The sequence below is a fragment of the Oncorhynchus masou genome, unplaced genomic scaffold (genome assembly GCF_036934945.1).
Source record: "Oncorhynchus masou masou isolate Uvic2021 unplaced genomic scaffold, UVic_Omas_1.1 unplaced_scaffold_2596, whole genome shotgun sequence".
Taxonomy (NCBI): Eukaryota; Metazoa; Chordata; class Actinopteri; order Salmoniformes; family Salmonidae; genus Oncorhynchus; species Oncorhynchus masou.
The window spans coordinates 38,052-55,562 of NW_027009037.1; the positions used below are offsets into that span (position 1 = coordinate 38,052).

The 17,511-nt window shown below is 48.8% G+C and overlaps 1 pseudogene; it reads left to right on the plus strand.

The window, feature by feature from the left end:
- Positions 1–378: 378 nt before the first annotated feature.
- On the plus strand, positions 379–17,008 carry LOC135533695 (tumor suppressor candidate 3-like; annotated as a pseudogene).
- Positions 17,009–17,511: the final 503 nt, after the last annotated feature.

Genomic DNA, 17,511 nt, shown 5'->3' on the forward strand with positions numbered 1-17,511 from the left:
CCCTTCCTCCCTCCCTCCTTTTCCCTTCTCTCTCACCCTTCCTTCCTCCCTCCTTTTCCCTTCCTGTTCACCCTTCCTCCCTCCCTCCTTTTCCCTTCTCTCTCACCCTTCCTCCCTCCCTCCTTTTCCCTTCCTGTTCACCCTTCCTTCCTCCCTCCTTTTCCCTTCCTGTTCACCCTTCCTCCCTCCCTCCTTTTCCCTTCCTGTTCACCCTTCCTCCCTCCCTCCTTTTTCCCTTCTCTCACCCTTCCTTCCTCCCTCCTTTCCCTTCCTGTTCACCCTTCCTCCCTCCTTTTCCCTTCACGTTCATCCTTCCTCCCTCCTTTTCCGTCTTCCTCCTCTCGTCCTCCTCTCTCTCCATCCCTGTTTATCCAGAACATGTTGGTGGAGAAGGTGGATCCAGATGATGGAGTGGAGCTCCAGGCGTTCTGTGATCCGGATGAACGGCGATAAGTTCCGGAGGTTCGTCAAGGCCCCGCCCGGAACTACTCGGTCATCGTGATGTTCACTGCGCTGCAGCCACAGAGGCAGTGCTCCGTCTGCAGGTATGGAACCCCTCCGCGCCGCCACACGACCACAGACAGGAGGCGCTTTGCTACACAGCACTGGGTACAGTTTTTGCAGGTTTTTGCTCCAGCCCAGTGTGTTGAGACCATGTGAAATACACTTGAAATAAATAGTGATTTGATTTGAAGATCAGGATGAGCTGTTTATTTGAATCAGGGATGCAGCAGATAGCCCAGAGGTTCAGAGGGTTGTTCCAGTAACCCGTAGATGGCTGGTTAGAATACCCGAGCCGACAAGGTGAAAGACATGTGGAAGATATTTTGATCCAGGGGCTGTACTACTATGTCTGACCCTGTAAAACAACACATTTCACTGCACCTATCTGGCCTGTGTGTCTATAGAACATAGATTTATTTGATTATCTTGGAACAAAATGATGCACACACAGCAGCCCTTCAGGCCTGGAGTTTCCCACCTCGGCCCAATCAGTCAATACAAGATAATACAAATCAATCATACAGTTGATGAAAGAGACTAAGCAGAATAAAGAAAAGTATGATGACCTTTTGTTTGATCTCTAGTGATGACACATCAACAAGTCTACAGAACAGTCAGTCTATTCAGTCTAGATCTACGTTTGGGTATGGGGGGAAGTTTAAAGACGATGACATAGGCTGAAGTCATCATGCCCTTTTGACCTCTAGTGATAGTCCATCAACCTGCCAGTCTGTTCAGTCTAGATCTATGTTTGGCTATGACATAGACGACAGGCAACATGACCTGTTGACCTGTAGTGATGACCTCCAGACAGTGATCTACTCTACATAACAGCCAGTGTGTTCAGTCTAGATCACCGTTTTGGGGCCCAGTGTCTCACCAGGGTGTTTCTCTCCTGAAGGAGCCTTCACACGGAGAACCTTTCACATGGAGAACCCAGCCATTCGCTTCATTGAATAAAGATGACGCCCCTTCCAGGGAATAATCATGTGTATTACGGAAATAGAGGAAGTTAATTTAATCCACACTGACCTTTCCCACTCCCATCATCCTCTCTGTTCCCCGTGACCCATAATGCTTTTTTAATCATCTGCTGTCGACTCAAATCACTTAATTATTTATCTCTCTCTCTCTCTGTTCCTCTTGTTTTTTGTTTTTCTCTCGCCCTCTCTTCCTGCTCTCAACGACGGCAGGGCCAACCTCGACGTATGCATTTATATCTCCATTCATATTAAAATGATTCATCTTGACCAGGAAACAAGGTTTCCTTTCAATTTGAGGATGTCACTCCGAAGCGCATTAGTTAATGTCACGCGCCAGCTCTCTCTGCCTCGCAATTGGAACGGACCATTTGCATAAACGATACCATCGCGTCGCAATTCAGTGGGCGCCCAAGACACATTTTGGGTTGTGACCCCCCCCCCCCCTCGTCAGCGTTCAAAGTACAGACGGGCACCGGGAGGGACTGCTAATCGACGGGGTCCTCGCACTGCCATCACTCTTTCTTTCTTCTCGCTCTCTTTTCTGTACCTCTCTTTGTTTGTTTCCTTCTCTCCGTCTCAGTTCCTCTCCCTCCCTCCAATGACGGTACGATTTAAAGTGCACTGTGCTGAAAGCTACTAATTGTTTACAGACTTTAATCACCAAAAGAGCCACCAGACACAACGCTCTCTGAAGAGACACACTATACGTAGTGCAGCGCAGAGCGTGCAACACTACACACCATATCACTTATGGAGGAGCATGAATAGTACATGAAGTCAATGCAACATTGATGCAAGTCGACATGCAATTTATGGCACTTGTGTTTAATTCCCAATAGAAACGAGTGTTTTGCTACTTGTTTTATTCATGATTTTCTGTTGTCCCGTTTGTTAATTCATGTACTGTAACGTGTGGCAGAGGACATTAAAGTTGTCGCCAGACGTTGGCGCTGCGACTTTACGAAGCCATCTGGAGTAAACATGCTTTTATGAGGTTATTTGAGCTCTAAATGGGAAGCTTCAAGACTTCCACAGGCCCATACTCTCTTTCCACTAGTTTTAAGTGTACTTTTAGCTAGGGTTGCATAATTCCTGGAACTTTCAATACATTCCCTGGTTTTTCCAGTCTCCCTCTTGGAGAATTCCCAGAAACTGGAGGGAATAAGCAGGAAATCCAGAATCATCCAACAAGGATATCTGGAGAACCAGGGAATTTATTGAACGTTTCAGGGATTTTAAAACCCTACTTTCAACTCTATTACGTCACATTATATAAAGAAGTTTGCTGTACATTCACTTCCATCTCTTCATCCACCACTGTGACAGACCTGGTGGGCCCACCGCTCTCTGTATTTACCCGTGACAGACCTGGTGGGCCCACCGCTCTCTGTATTTACCCGTGACAGACCTGGTGGGCCCACCGCTCTCTGTATTTACCCGTGACAGACCTGGTGGGCCCACCGCTCTCTGTATTTACCCGTGACAGACCTGGTGGGCCCACCGCTCTCTGTATTTACCCGTGACAGACCTGGTGGGCCCACCGCTCTCTGTATTTACCCGTGACAGACCTGTGACAGACCTGACAGACCTGGTGGGCCCACCGCTCTCTGTATTTACCCGTGACAGACCTGGTGGGCCCACCGCTCTCTGTATTTACCCGTGACAGACCTGGTGGGCCCACCGCTCTCTGTATTTACCCGTGACAGACCTGGTGGGCCCACCGCTCTCTGTATTTACCTGTGACAGACCTGGTGGGCCCACCGCTCTCTGTATTTACCCGTGACAGACCTGGTGGGCCCACCGCTCTCTGTATTTACCCGTGACAGACCTGGTGGGCCCACCGCTCTCTGTATTTACCCGTGACAGACCTGGTGGGCCCACCGCTCTCTGTATTTACCCGTGACAGACCTGGTGGGCCCACCGCTCTCTGTATTTACCCGTGACAGACCTGGTGGGCCCACCGCTCTGTATTTACCCGTGACAGACCTGGTGAGCCCACCGCTCTGTATTTACCCGTGACAGACCTGGTGGGCCCACCGCTCTCTGTATTTACCCGTGACAGACCTGGTGGGCCCACCGCTCTCTGTATTTACCCGTGACAGACCTGGTGAGCCCACCGCTCTCTGTATTTACCCGTGACAGACCTGGTGGGCCCACCGCTGTATTTACCCGTGACAGACCTGGTGGGCCCACCGCTCTCTGTATTTACCCGTGACAGACCTGGTGGGCCCACCGCTCTCTGTATTTACCCGTGACAGACCTGGCGGGCCCACCGCTCTCTGTATTTACCCGTGACAGACCTGGTGGGGCCACCGCTCTCTGTATTTACCCGTGACAGACCTGGTGGGCCCACCGCTCTCTGTATTTACCCGTGACAGACCTGGTGAGCCCACCGCTCTCTGTATTTACCTGTGACAGACCTGGTGGGCCCACCGCTCTCTGTATTTACCCGTGACAGACCTGGTGGGCCCACCGCTCTCTGTATTTACCCGTGACAGACCTGGTGGGGCCACCGCTCTCTGTATTTACCCGTGACAGACCTGGTGGGCCCACCGCTCTCTGTATTTACCCGTGACAGACCTGGTGAGCCCACCGCTCTCTGTATTTACCCGTGACAGACCTGGTGGGCCCACCGCTCTCTGTATTTACCCGTGACAGACCTGGTGGGCCCACCGCTCTCTGTATTTACCCGTGACAGACCTGGTGAGCCCACCGCTCTCTGTATTTACCCGTGACAGGCCTGGTGGGCCCACCGCTCTCTGTATTTACCCGTGACAGACCTGGTGGGCCCACCGCTCTCTGTATTTACCCGTGACAGACCTGGTGGCCCACCGCTCTCTGTATTTACCCGTGACAGACCTGGTGGGCCCACCGCTCTCTGTATTTACCCGTGACAGACCTGGTGAGCCCACCGCTCTCTGTATTTACCCGTGACAGACCTGGTGGGCCCACCGCTCTCTGTATTTACCCGTGACAGACCTGGTGGGCCCACCGCTCTCTGTATTTACCCGTGACATTTACCCGTGACAGACCTGGTGGGCCCACCGCTCTCTGTATTTACCCGTGACAGACCTGGTGGGCCCACCGCTCTCTGTATTTACCCGTGACAGACCTGGTGGGCCCACCGCTCTCTGTATTTACCCGTGACAGACCTGGTGGGCCCACCGCTCTCTGTATTTACCCGTGACAGACCTGGTGGGCCACCGCTCTCTGTATTTACCCGTGACAGACCTGGTGGGCCCACCGCTCTCTGTATTTACCCGTGACAGACCTGGTGAGCCCACCGCTCTCTGTATTTACCCGTGACAGACCTGGTGGGCCCACCGCTCTCTGTATTTACCCGTGACAGACCTGGTGGGCCCACCGCTCTCTGTATTTACCCGTGACAGACCTGGTGGGCCCACCGCTCTCTGTATTTACCCGTGACAGACCTGGTGGGCCCACCGCTCTCTGTATTTACCCGTGACAGACCTGGTGGGCCCACCGCTCTCTGTATTTACCCGTGACAGACCTGGTGGGCCCACCGCTCTCTGTATTTACCCGTGACAGACCTGGTGGGCCCACCGCTCTGTATTTACCCGTGACAGACCTGGTGGGCCCACCGCTCTCTGTATTTACCCGTGACAGACCTGGTGGGCCCACCGCTCTCTGTATTTACCCGTGACAGACCTGGTGGGCCCACCGCTCTCTGTATTTACCCGTGACAGGTTGAGTGGCTACGGCTCAATTTGCAAAATGTCTGCCGTAATTTCCCCTCTAATTGTCCCGTTTTATTTATTTGTAGTTATCGTTTCCTCTGTCATGCCAGTGTGGGGAACTGCGACGGGCATAAGAAGTAGCAGCTCCAGAGTTAAAAGGAAAGAGATGGTTGGAGACGGTGGTTCGTCGGGATGTTTTCCTCGTCTGTCCAGGACAGGATAGAGCAGCAGTAATTAGAGCTGTAGCGACATGCTTCTCACGGCGTCGTTATCCTTCTCTCTCTGGGGAGGAACATGTGGCATGAGTATCTCTCTCTCTCTCTCGTCCGTCTCTTCCAACTCAATCCAACGTGGCCATGATCATCACCAGCATTTACTCATCTGTTTCTTCTTCCCAATTTCTCTCCCTCTCGTTTGCTCCCTCTCTTGTTCAATTTCCCTTTTGCCTTTGTCTCTGCCCCTCTGTCTTCCTCTCCTCTTTTCAACTCTACTTTCTCCCCCGTTCCCTCTCTCTCCCTCTCTCTCTCTTCCTCTCTCTCTCTTCCCCTCTTCTCTCTCTCCCTCTCTCTCTCTCTCTCTGTCTGTCTCTGTCTGTCTCTCTCTGTCTCTCTCTGTCTCTGCCTCTCTCTGTCTCTGCCTCTCTCTCTTTGTCTCTGCCTCTCTCTCTGTCTCTGCCTTTCTCTCTGTCTCTGCCTCTCTCTCTCTTCCTCTGTCTCTCTCTTCCTCTCTCTCTCTCTCTCTCTGCCTCTCTCTCTCCCTCTGCCCCTCTCTCTCTCTCTCTCTCTCTCTCTCTCTCTGCCTCTCTCTCTCTCTCTGCCTCTCTCTCTCTCTCCCTCTGCCCCTCTCTCTCTCACTCTGCCTCTCTCTCTCTCTCTGCCTCTCTCTTTCTCTCTCTCTCTCCCTCTCTCTCTTCCTCTCTCTCTCTCTCTCTCTCTCTCCCTCCCCCTTGTCTTTTTAACAGACAAGCTAACGAGGAGTACCAGGTGCTGGCTAACTCCTGGCGCTACTCTTCAGCTTTCTCTAACAAACTCTTCTTCACCGTGGTGGACTATGATGAGGGGGCGGACGTCTTTCAGCAGGTAACCGTCTGGATCTACCCCAGCACCCCTCCCTCCAACCGTCCCCCTCTCCGTTCCCCCGCTCGCTCGCTCCCTCCATCCCCAAAGCCCTCATTTCCATGTTCATAGTTGCCTGTCAGCCTTGGCGCGGAGACACAGCATGCTAATTAGCACGCAGGTCACGTTTTAAAGGAGAGATGAATCATTGAAATAAGGTAAATGAATCACAGGTGGCTGACAGGCTCTCTGCATGGTTTTATTTACCCGCTGGGGCTCGCCGTCCGGCGGCCGTTGTAAGGTCAGGCCACTTGAGGAGAGAGTCTGTGGTTTCACATCAGCTGAACATTGTTTTGGACGTGCCTCTGATTGTCCATTATATATATATACCATAGTGTCGGATGACATTTAGTGAAGTACTCGCATACACAAACGCTCATGTACCTTGCAATGGATGTATAGTCTTGATTTATTTAGATGAGCTCTCTTATCCAACCCACATACTGTACTCCTGACTCAGTCCATACACACCCTGCATACAGTACTCTGAAGGTATAATCCATATTATAAACTGAGTTTGTTGAGCCCTCAATTCTGATTGGCTGAAAGTGGTGGTATATCAGACCATATGTCACGGGTATTACTGTACTAATTACATTTGTAACCAGTTTATAATAGCGAAAAGGCACCTCTGGGGTTTGTGATACCACGGCTAAGGGCTGTGTCCAGGCACTCCGCGTTGTGTCGTGCCGAGGAACCATGGTATATTGTCCGTAGCAGCCACTGTCACTGCAGGCTGGCAGCTAGATAAACACCCGTGTGGGAGATTGATACGAGTCGGTTCTGCGCAACCAACCTCTTTCCCTGGGGTTGTCATTATTTTCCCAGGGTGCATCCATAGGTGGGCCGTGGGCGAAGACTGTGTGGGCGTATGTGTGTGCATGTCACCGGGCTCCGGAGTTTCTTACAGTACATCACCGCCTGCTGTGTCACTCAGTGCAGACCTCGATACAGTGGGAAAACGACCGCCCCAACACATAAATAACATATTCCACATCGCCATAGCAACTCAGCACCAGAGAAACCCATAATAGAACTTTGGTTTCTTATCACTAACAGTCGTTTGCATGACAATAAACAGATGTGAAGCTTCCAACCGCCCATTACCATAGCCAATGAGCAATTAATCTGGGTTAAATACTCACCCCTGAGGTACGCCTCACACTCTCCACTCGAGCAATTATGCGATTACGGGCCTCTAAGATTAAAAGGACATGTAATTAAATGCAGATCACTTTGTCTAGCTTTTCTTTTGTTATAATGGAGAGAGTGCTAATATAGTACTCTAATGGGCGAATCACCTCTACGCTCCAGGGAGGATGCGGTGGGCTCCTTTCATGCAATTAAGAGAAATAACCTCTGTAACGATCCTCACTTTGTTCTCTGTGAGTTTGGACTGGGGAGGAGGTGGGAATAGACTGACTTTTTAGTTGATTTGAATTGCAGGAAGAGGGGTTTGAAAAGCAAACCGAGTGGAAAGAGAGAGAGACTGAGAAGCACACAGTGGAGAGGCATCGACACAAGTAGATAGAGATATATCTAAGAGGGAAAGAGCAGTTCATTTTAGAGACAGAACCGGGCAAGACAGATACAGATTGAGGGGAAGATAGAGAGAGAAACAATTGAGAGAATACGTTTGAGAGAGAGGGAATATCGTTGAGCGGGAGAGAGAGAGATTACTGTTGAAAGAGAGGGAGGAGGCAGACACCTAACATAATAAGTACGCAGTGTGCATGCCTATCCATTCATTAGGCCTGATGGCCAGCCTGTGCAGAGGGAGAGTGTAGTAATTAGAGGTATTTTAGTGCCACCAGTGAGTTCTCTGCACCGTGCTCCTCCATCCCTGGGTAGCTGGCCTCATGGCCAGTCACATCATGTGGTGGGCCCCTGCTTGATCATAACACCACTGGGGAAAGTGAACTGTGTATAGGGGATGTTTTTGTAGGGGCAGTGGTATATATGCACACGTCATGTAATTGGGGTTCTCACCACTTCTCTTGATTCTCTCTCTGCCTTTTCCACCTATGTCCCTCCCTCTCTCCTCCTACCTACTGTATCTATCCCTCCCTCCCTCTCTCCTCCTACCTACTGTATCTATCCTTCCTTCTCTCTCTACTCCTCCCTACTGTATCTATCCCTCCCTCCCTCTCTCTCTCCTCCTACCTACTGTATCTATCCCTCCCTCCCTCTCTCTCTCCTCCTCCCTACTGTATCTATCCCTCCCTCTCGCCTCCTTCCTACTGTATCTATCCCTCCCTCCTTCTCTCTCTCCTCCTCACTACTGTATCTATCCCTCCCTCCCTCTCTCTCTTCCTCCCTATTATATCCCTCCCTCCCTCCTTCTCTCTCTCTTCCTCCCTATTGTATCTATCCCTCCCTCCTCCTACCTACTGTATCTATCCCTCCCTCCCTCCCTCTCTCCCTCCTACCTACTGTATCTATCCTTCCTTCTCTCTCTACTCCTCCCTACTGTATCTATCCCTCCCCCGCTCTCTCTCTCCTCCTACCTACTGTATCTATCCCTCCCTCCCTCTCTCTCTCCTCCTCCCTACTGTATCTATCCCTCCCTCTCGCCTCCTTCCTACTGTATCTATCCCTCCCTCCCTCCCTCCTCCTACCTACTGTATCTATCCCTCCCTCCCTCTCTCTCGCCTCCTCCCTACTGTATCTATCTCTTCATCCCTCCCTCTCTCCTCCTACCTACTGTATCTATCTCTCCTCCCTCTCTCTCTCTCCTCCTACCTACTGTATCTATCCCTCCCTCCCTCTCTCTCTCCTCCTACCTACTGTATCTATCCCTCCCTCCCTCTCTCTCTCCTCCTACCTACTGTATCTATCCCTCCCTCCCTCTCTCTCTCCTCCTACCTACTGTATCTATCCCTCCCTCCCTCTCTCTCTCCTCCTCCCTACTGTATCTATCCCTCCCTCTCGCCTCCTTCCTACTGTATCTATCCCTCCCTCCCTCCCTCCTCCTACCTACTGTATCTATCCCTCCCTCCCTCTCTCTCGCTTCCCCTACTGTATCTATCTCTTCCTCCCTCCCTCTCTCCTCCTACCTACTGTATCTATCTCTCCCTCCCTCTCTCTCTCCTCCTACCTACTGTATCTATCTCTCCCTCCCTCTCTCTCTCCTCCTACCTACTGTATCTATCCCTCCCTTCCTCTCTCTCTCCTCCTACCTACTGTATCTATCCCTCCCTCCCTCTCTCTCTCCTCCTCACTACTGTATCTATCCCTCCCTCCCTCTCTCTCTCTTCCTCCCTATTATATCCCTCCCTCCCTCCCTCTCTTTCTTCCTCCCTATTATATCCCTCCCTCCCTCCCTCTCTTTCTTCCTCCCTATTGTATCTATCCCTCCCTCCCTCTCTCCTCCTACCTACTGTATCTATCCCTCCCTCCCTCTCTCTCTTCCTCCCTATTATATCCCTCCCTCCCTCCCTCTCTTTCTTCCTCCCTATTGTATCTATCCCTCCCTCCTCCTACCCACTGTATCTGTCCCCCTCCCTCTCTCTCTTTCCTCCTACCTACTATATCTGTCCCCCTCTCTCTCTCCTCCTACCTACTATATCTGTCCCTCCTCCCTCTCTCTCTCCTCCTACCTACTATATCTGTCCCCCCTCCCTCTCTCTCTCTCCTACCTACTGTATCTATCACCAATCCTTTCCTCTCTTTTTCTCTCTCCCTCCATCTCCCTCTGTCTCTCTCTCTTTTTCTCTCTCTCTCTCTCTCTCTCTCTCTCTCTCTCTCTCTCTCTCTCTCTCTCTCTCTCTCCCTCCCTCCCTCCAGCTGAATATGAACTCAGCCCCTACCTTCATGCACTTCCCAGCTAAGGGGAAGCCTAAGAGGGCAGACACCTTTGACCTCCAGCGGATCGGCTTTGCCTCGGAGCAGCTGGCCAAGTGGATTGCAGACCGCACCGACGTGCAGGTGAGAATTCCCCCTTTAACATAATACACCTGTGATGATTGTACAGGTGACATAAGACCCGGGTTCAAATAGTATCTGTTTTCTGTCAGCTGCGCCTGATCAGACTTGCCTGGAGCAATGGAGCTAATGGAATTGTCCCAATTTAGCAGGCTCAATCGAACGTTCAACATATTTGAAAGACAAACAAATACTCTTTAAACCCAGACCTGCCTATCACATTTTTATTGATTTCGTGGTATCCAACTGTTAGTAGTTACTATCTTGTCGGGAAAGACGAAGGTTGAAAGTCATGCATCCTCCGAAACACAACCCAACCAAGCCGCACTGCTTCTTAACACAGCGAAGCCCACTGCTCTCTGAGAATTCAACCTTTTATACAGCACTGAAAACACAATGACCAGCTAATGGCTGTGGTATCCAATGCTTTCTGTATGGCCCACTGCTCTCTGAGAATTCAACCTTTTATACAGCACTGAAAACACAATGACCAGCTAATGGCTGTGGTATCCAATGCTTTCTGTATGGCCCACTGCTCTCTGAGAATTCAACCTTTTATACAGCCCCGAAAACACAATGACCAGCTATTGGTTGTAGTATCCAATGCTTTCTGTATGGCCCACTGCTCTCTGAGAATTCAACCTTTTATACAGCCCTGAAAACACAATGACCAGCTAATGGCTGTGGTATCCAATGCTTTCTGTATGGCCCACTGCTCTCTGAGAATTCAACCTTTTATACATCCCCGAAAACACAATGACCAGCTAACGGCTGTGGTATCCAATGCTTTCTGTATGGCCCACTGCTCTCTGAGAATTCAACCTTTTATACAGCACTGAAAACACAATGACCAGCTAATGGCTGTGGTATCCAATGCTTTCTGTATGGCCCACTGCTCTCTGAGAATTCAACCTTTTATACAGCCCCGAAAACACAATGACCAGTTAATGGCTGTGGTATCCAATGCTTTCTGTATGGCCCACTGCTCTCTGAGAATTCAACCTTTTATACATCCCCAAAAACACAATGACCAGCTAATGGCTGTGGTATCCAATGCTTTCTGTATGGCCCACTGCTCTCTGAGAATTCAACCTTTTATACATCCCAGAAAACACAATGACCAGCTAACGGCTATGGTATCCAATGCTTTCTGTATGGCCCACTGCTCTCTGAGAATTCAACCTTTTATACAGCCCCGAAAACACAATGACCAGCTAATGGCTGTGGTATCCAATGCTTTCTGTATGGCCCACTGCTCTCTGAGAATTCAACCTTTTATACAGCCCTGAAAACACAATGACCATCTAATGGCTGTGGTATCCAATGCTTTCTGTATGGCCCACTGCTCTCTGAGAATTCAACCTTTTATACATCCCCGAAAACACAATGACCAGCTAATGGCTGTGGTATCCAATGCTTTCTGTATGGCTCACTGCTCTCTGAGAATTCAACCTTTTATACAGCCCTGAAAACACAATGACCAGCTAATGGCTGTGGTATCCAATGCTTTCTGTATGGCCCACTGATCTCTGAGAATTCAACCTTTTATACAGTCCCGAAAACACAATTACCAGCTAATGGCTGTGGTATCCAATGCTTTCTGTATGGCCCACTGCTCTCTGAGAATTCAACCTTTTATACAGCTCTGAAAACACAATGACCAGCTAATGGCTGTGGTATCCAATGCTTTCTGTATGGCCCACTGCTCTCTGAGAATTCAACCTTTTATACAGCCCCGAAAACACAATGACCAGCTAATGGCTGTGGTATCCAATGCTTTCTGTATGGCCCACTGCTCTCTGAGAATTCAACCTTTTATACAGCCCCGAAAACACAATGACCAGCTAATGGCTGTGGTATCCAATGCTTTCTGTATGGCCCACTGCTCTCTGAGAATTCCAATGAGGTTAGAAACTGTTACCCTTTATTAGATCCATGAAGGCTTTTTTTAAAGCCACTGTCCTCCATTACGGGGCGACGTCTCCCCCAGGTGCCCGTTAATCCTCTGGATTCTCCGTCGTCCTGCAGATTTGAAAAAAGGCGGTTGACAGTGGACAGAATGCGACTGGTACACTTTATAATGTTTCATTGTCACATACACTGGATAGGTACAGTGAAATGTGTTGTTTTACAGGGTGGTGCAACGCCCCTGGAGCATATTGGGGTGAAGTGCCTTGCTCAAGGGCACATCAACAGATTTTTCACCTTGTCGGCTCGTGTATTCGAACCAGCAAACTTTCGGTTACTGGCCCAATGCTCTAACGTGTGCACACACTCTCCCTCTCGGTTCCACAAGCAGACTGAATTATGGGATATGTGGTTCCCTTCATTTGAGCTAATCCAATAGCATTAGAAGGCAAGGCCGGCGATCGACCAACAAGACGACTCAGATCTGGGTTGTGTTCAAACTGAAGATAAAAAACAGACTGAAACAGTCTTGTCCAATATGAAAGGCTCATTATCGTTTTCTGTTTCCCAAAAGTTTTTCAACAGTATGTCCTAATGAATACAACCCTGGCCTACTAAAGCTCCACATGTAGATCTCTTTGTTTGAATGGGAATGTGACGTGTATCTTTTCATTACTGAGGGTAGGCTCTTCCCCAGTAATATCATATTATTATACTTGATATGCCTCTATTGTAGCCTTCAACCTAATGCCACACTGTGCCCAAATCACATCTCACTGACAGGAATCCTTGTGTTATTCAACTAGGTGTAATTACATTGTACTGAGCTATATCATTCTAAAATAGTTTTCTTTGATCAGACGAAAACTTACCGTCTCCCTCCCTCTACCTCACCTCATTTCACTGGGTCTCTCCCCTACCTCACCTCCTTTCACCCACCCCCTCCCCCGCTCTCCCCCCCTCCTCCTCTCTCCTCCTCCTCCTCCTCTCTCCTCCCCCTCCTCCCCCTCCTCCTCCTCTCCTTCCCTCTCCTCTCCTCCTCTCCTCCTGCCCCCTCCTCTCCTCCTCTCCCCTCCCTACCCCTCTCTCCCTCTCCTCTCCCCCTCATCTCCTCTCCCCTCCTCTCCTCCCTCCCCTCCTCTCCCCCTCCTCCTCCTCCCTCTCCTTCCCTCCCCCCACCTCCTCCTCTCCCCTTCCTCCTCTTCTCCTCCCCTCCTCTCCCCCCTCCTCCTCCTCCTCCTCCCTCCCCCACCTCCTCCCCCACCTCCTCCCCCCTCCTCCTCCTCTCCTCCCCCTCCTCTCCCCTCCTACTCCTCCTCCTCTCCTTCCCTCCCCCCACTTCCTCCTCTCCTCCTCTCCTCCTCCTCCTCCTCCTCCTCCCTCCCCTCCTCTCCTCCACCAGATCCGTGTGTTCCGTCCCCCTAACTACTCTGGCACCATAGCCTTGGCCCTGCTGGTGTCCCTGGTAGGAGGGCTGCTCTACCTCCGCAGGAACAACCTAGAGTTCATCTACAACAAGACTGGCTGGGCCTTGGCCGCGCTGGTGAGAGAGGAGTACACCCACACCCCAGGGAGCACACCCACACCCCAGGGAGCACACCCACACCCCAGGGAGCACACCCACACGCCAGGGAGCACACCCACACCCCACCTCAGCTCAATCACACACACATACAAACATGTATGCATATGCAGACATATGCAGACACACAATGGACTGGTGAGAGCACAACATCCCTAAAGTAGGTAAGCAGAATGTTCCTATGAACGGTTCTCACAGCGTGATATTGTCTTTCCTAAGTGTTCCACATAATGGTTTCTTAGAACACTTACGTTAACAAGCTATTGATGAAGCTGCCCACACCCCACACGTTCTGCCCACCTAGGGGGAGGTGCAATACCATAGTTACATATATACATATATATATATATATATAGTTAGAAAAGCCTTTGTACTCAACTCAACTTCGGCAGAAAAACACTTTGTGTACAGTCTATAAAGCATTCTTTAAGGTAGTCTATAAAGCAGTCTATAAGATAGTCTATAAGGCAGTCTATAAAGCAGTCTTTAAGGTAGTCTATAAGACAGTCTATAAGGCAGTCTATAAGGCCGTCTATAAAGCAGTCTATAAGACAGTCTATAAGGCAGTCTATAAGGCCGTCTATAAAGCAGTCTTTAAGGTAGTCTATAAGGCAGTCTATAAGACAGTCTATAGGGCAGTCTATAAGGCCGTCTATAAAGCAGTCTTTAAGGTAGTCTATAAGGCAGTCTATAAGGCAGTCTATAAGGCAGTCTATAAGGCAGTCTATAAGACAGTCTATAAGGCAGTCTATAAGACAGTCTTTAAGGTAGTCTATAAGGTAGTCTATAAGGTAGTCTATAAGGCAGTCTATAAGGCAGTCTATAAGGCAGTCTATAAGACAGTCTATAAGGCAGTCTTTAAGGTAGTCTATAAGGCAGTCTATAAGGCAGTCTATAAAGCAGTCTTTAAGGTAGTCTATAAGACAGTCTATAAGGTACTCTATAAGACAGTCTATAAAGCAGTCTATAAGGTAGTCTATAAGACAGTCTATAAGGTAGTCTATAAGGCAGTCTATAAGGCAGTCTATAAGGTAGTCTATAAGGCAGTCTATAAGGCAGTCTATAAGGCAGTCTATAAAGCAGTCTTTAAGGTAGTCTATAAGACAGTCTATAAGACAGTCTATAAGGTAGTCTATAAGACAGTCTTTAAGGTAGTCTATAAGGTAGTCTATAAGGTAGTCTATAAGGTAGTCTATAAGGCAGTCTATAAAGCAGTCTTTAAGGTAGTCTATAAGACAGTCTATAAGGTAGTCTATAAGGCAGTCTATAAAGCAGTCTTTAAGGTAGTCTATAAGACAGTCTATAAGGTAGTTTATAAGACAGTCTATAAAGCAGTCTTTAAGGTAGTCTATAAGGCAGTCTATAAGACAGTCTATAGGGCAGTCTATAAGGCCGTCTATAAAGCAGTCTTTAAGGTAGTCTATAAGGCAGTCTATAAGACAGTCTATAGGGCAGTCTATAAGGCCGTCTATAAAGCAGTCTTTAAGGTAGTCTATAAGGCAGTCTATAAGGCAGTCTATAAGGCAGTCTATAAGGCAGTCTATAAGGCAGTCTATAAGGCAGTCTATAAGACAGTCTTTAAGGTAGTCTATAAGGTAGTCTATAAGGTAGTCTATAAGGCAGTCTATAAGGCAGTCTATAAGGCAGTCTATAAGACAGTCTATAAGACAGTCTTTAAGGTAGTCTATAAGGCAGTCTATAAGGCAGTCTATAAAGCAGTCTTTAAGGTAGTCTATAAGACAGTCTATAAGGTACTCTATAAGACAGTCTATAAGGCAGTCTATAAAGCAGTCTATAAGGTAGTCTATAAGGCAGTCTATAAGGCAGTCTATAAGGTAGTCTATAAGGCAGTCTATAAGGCAGTCTATAAAGCAGTCTTTAAGGTAGTCTATAAGACAGTCTATAAGACAGTCTATAAGGTAGTCTATAAGACAGTCTTTAAGGTAGTCTATAAGGTAGTCTATAAGGTAGTCTATAAGGTAGTCTATAAGGCAGTCTATAAAGCAGTCTTTAAGGTAGTCTATAAGACAGTCTATAAGGTAGTCTATAAGGCAGTCTATAAAGCAGTCTTTAAGGTAGTCTATAAGGTCCATACAGGTCTAAGGATCTTCATCAGATCACCCTGTTGCAGGAAGTGTAAAACTTGTAGTGTATTTGAGGTTTAAAAAGGCTTCTGAAGTTTGTAATTTCCACTTTCAATCTCAGACTTAATTTCCCTCGTGAAAAATGTTTCAACCCCTACAAAAATGTCCATTAATTATAGTCCACTAAATAATTCAAACAGGCTCAAGTTAAGATCCTACATCTGTATGTGAAACAGTATAATGTCAATTCTTCATTTCTTTAGTATTTTTATGAACTACAACCAATGAGCGTGATCCAGCATGCTGGTCCATCTTCATCAGCAGCAATGGTCTTACTGATAGTGAGGCAGTACGAGGCAGAGTGGACGAGTGTCCTATGTGTAGACAGAGAGGGCTGTTATCCCATATGATAAGAGACAGGGAGAAGGCTGAGGAAGCCACAGAGAGTATTGATCGTAAAGGGAGCAGCGGGCAAGTCACGGAGGTCAGGTTCAATGTGGGTTTTACCTCTCCTCTGCTCTGTTGGAGTGGCGAGATGGATCGATGTGGGTGTGCAGCCTCTCTCTGTCTCTAACTCTGTCTCTCTGTCTCTAACTCTGTCTCTCTGTCTCTAACTCTGTCTCTAACTCTGTCTCTAACTCTGTCTCTCTGTCTCTAACTCTGTCTCTCTGTCTCTAACTCTGTCTCTCTGTCTCTAACTCTGTCTCTCTGTTTCTAACTCTGTCTCTCTGTGTGACTGTGAAGAAATAGCAGCAGGAGTGTTGATGAGAGGAGCGCCATTTCTACCTGTTGGTTCTGTAACTTTTAAACTTTTTTTTCTCCCTCTGTCTGTCTGTCTGTCTGTCTCTCTGTCTGTCTCTCTCTGTTTGTCTCCTCTGTCTGTCCGTCCGTCTCTCTCCCTCTCTCCCTCTCTCCCTCTCTCCCCATCCCTCTCTCTCTCCCTCTTTCCCTCTCTCTCTACCTCTCCCTCTCTCTCTCCCTCCCTCCCTCTCCCTCTCTCCCCATCACTCTCTCTCTCCCTCTTTCCCTCTTTCTCCCTCCCTCCCTCCCTCCCCATCCCTCTCTCTCTCCCTCTTTCCCTCTCTCTCTCTCTCTCTTCCTCTCTCACTCCCTCCCTCAGTGTGTGGTGTTTGCCATGACATCAGGCCAGATGTGGAACCACATCCGCGGCCCACCTTACGCACACAAGAACCCCCAGAACGGCCAAGTGGTGAGTCTGTCCACCTCTACATCCACTCCTGATTGATGTTTTTCTGGGGCTGTAAACACTGAGTGGACAAAACATTAGGAACACCTGCTGTTTCCATGACATGGACTGACCAGGTGAATCCAGGTGAAAGCTATGATCCCTTATTGATGTCACTTGTTAAATCCACTTCAATCAGTATAGATGAAGGGGTGGAAACAGGTTAAAGAAGGATTTCTGGGCCTTGAGGCAATTGAGACATGGATTGTGTATGTGTGTCATTCAGAGGGTGAATGGGCAAGACAACAGATTTAAGTGCCTTTGAACGGGGTATGGTAGTAGGTGCCGGGCGCAGCGGGTTTGTGTCACGAACTGCAAGGCCACTGGGTTTTAAAACCTCAACAGTTTCCTGTGTACCAAGAATGGTCCACCACCCAAAGGACATCCAGCCAACTTGACACAACTGTGGGAAGCCTTGGAGTCAACATGGACCAGCATCCCTATTGAACGCTTTCAACACCTTGTAG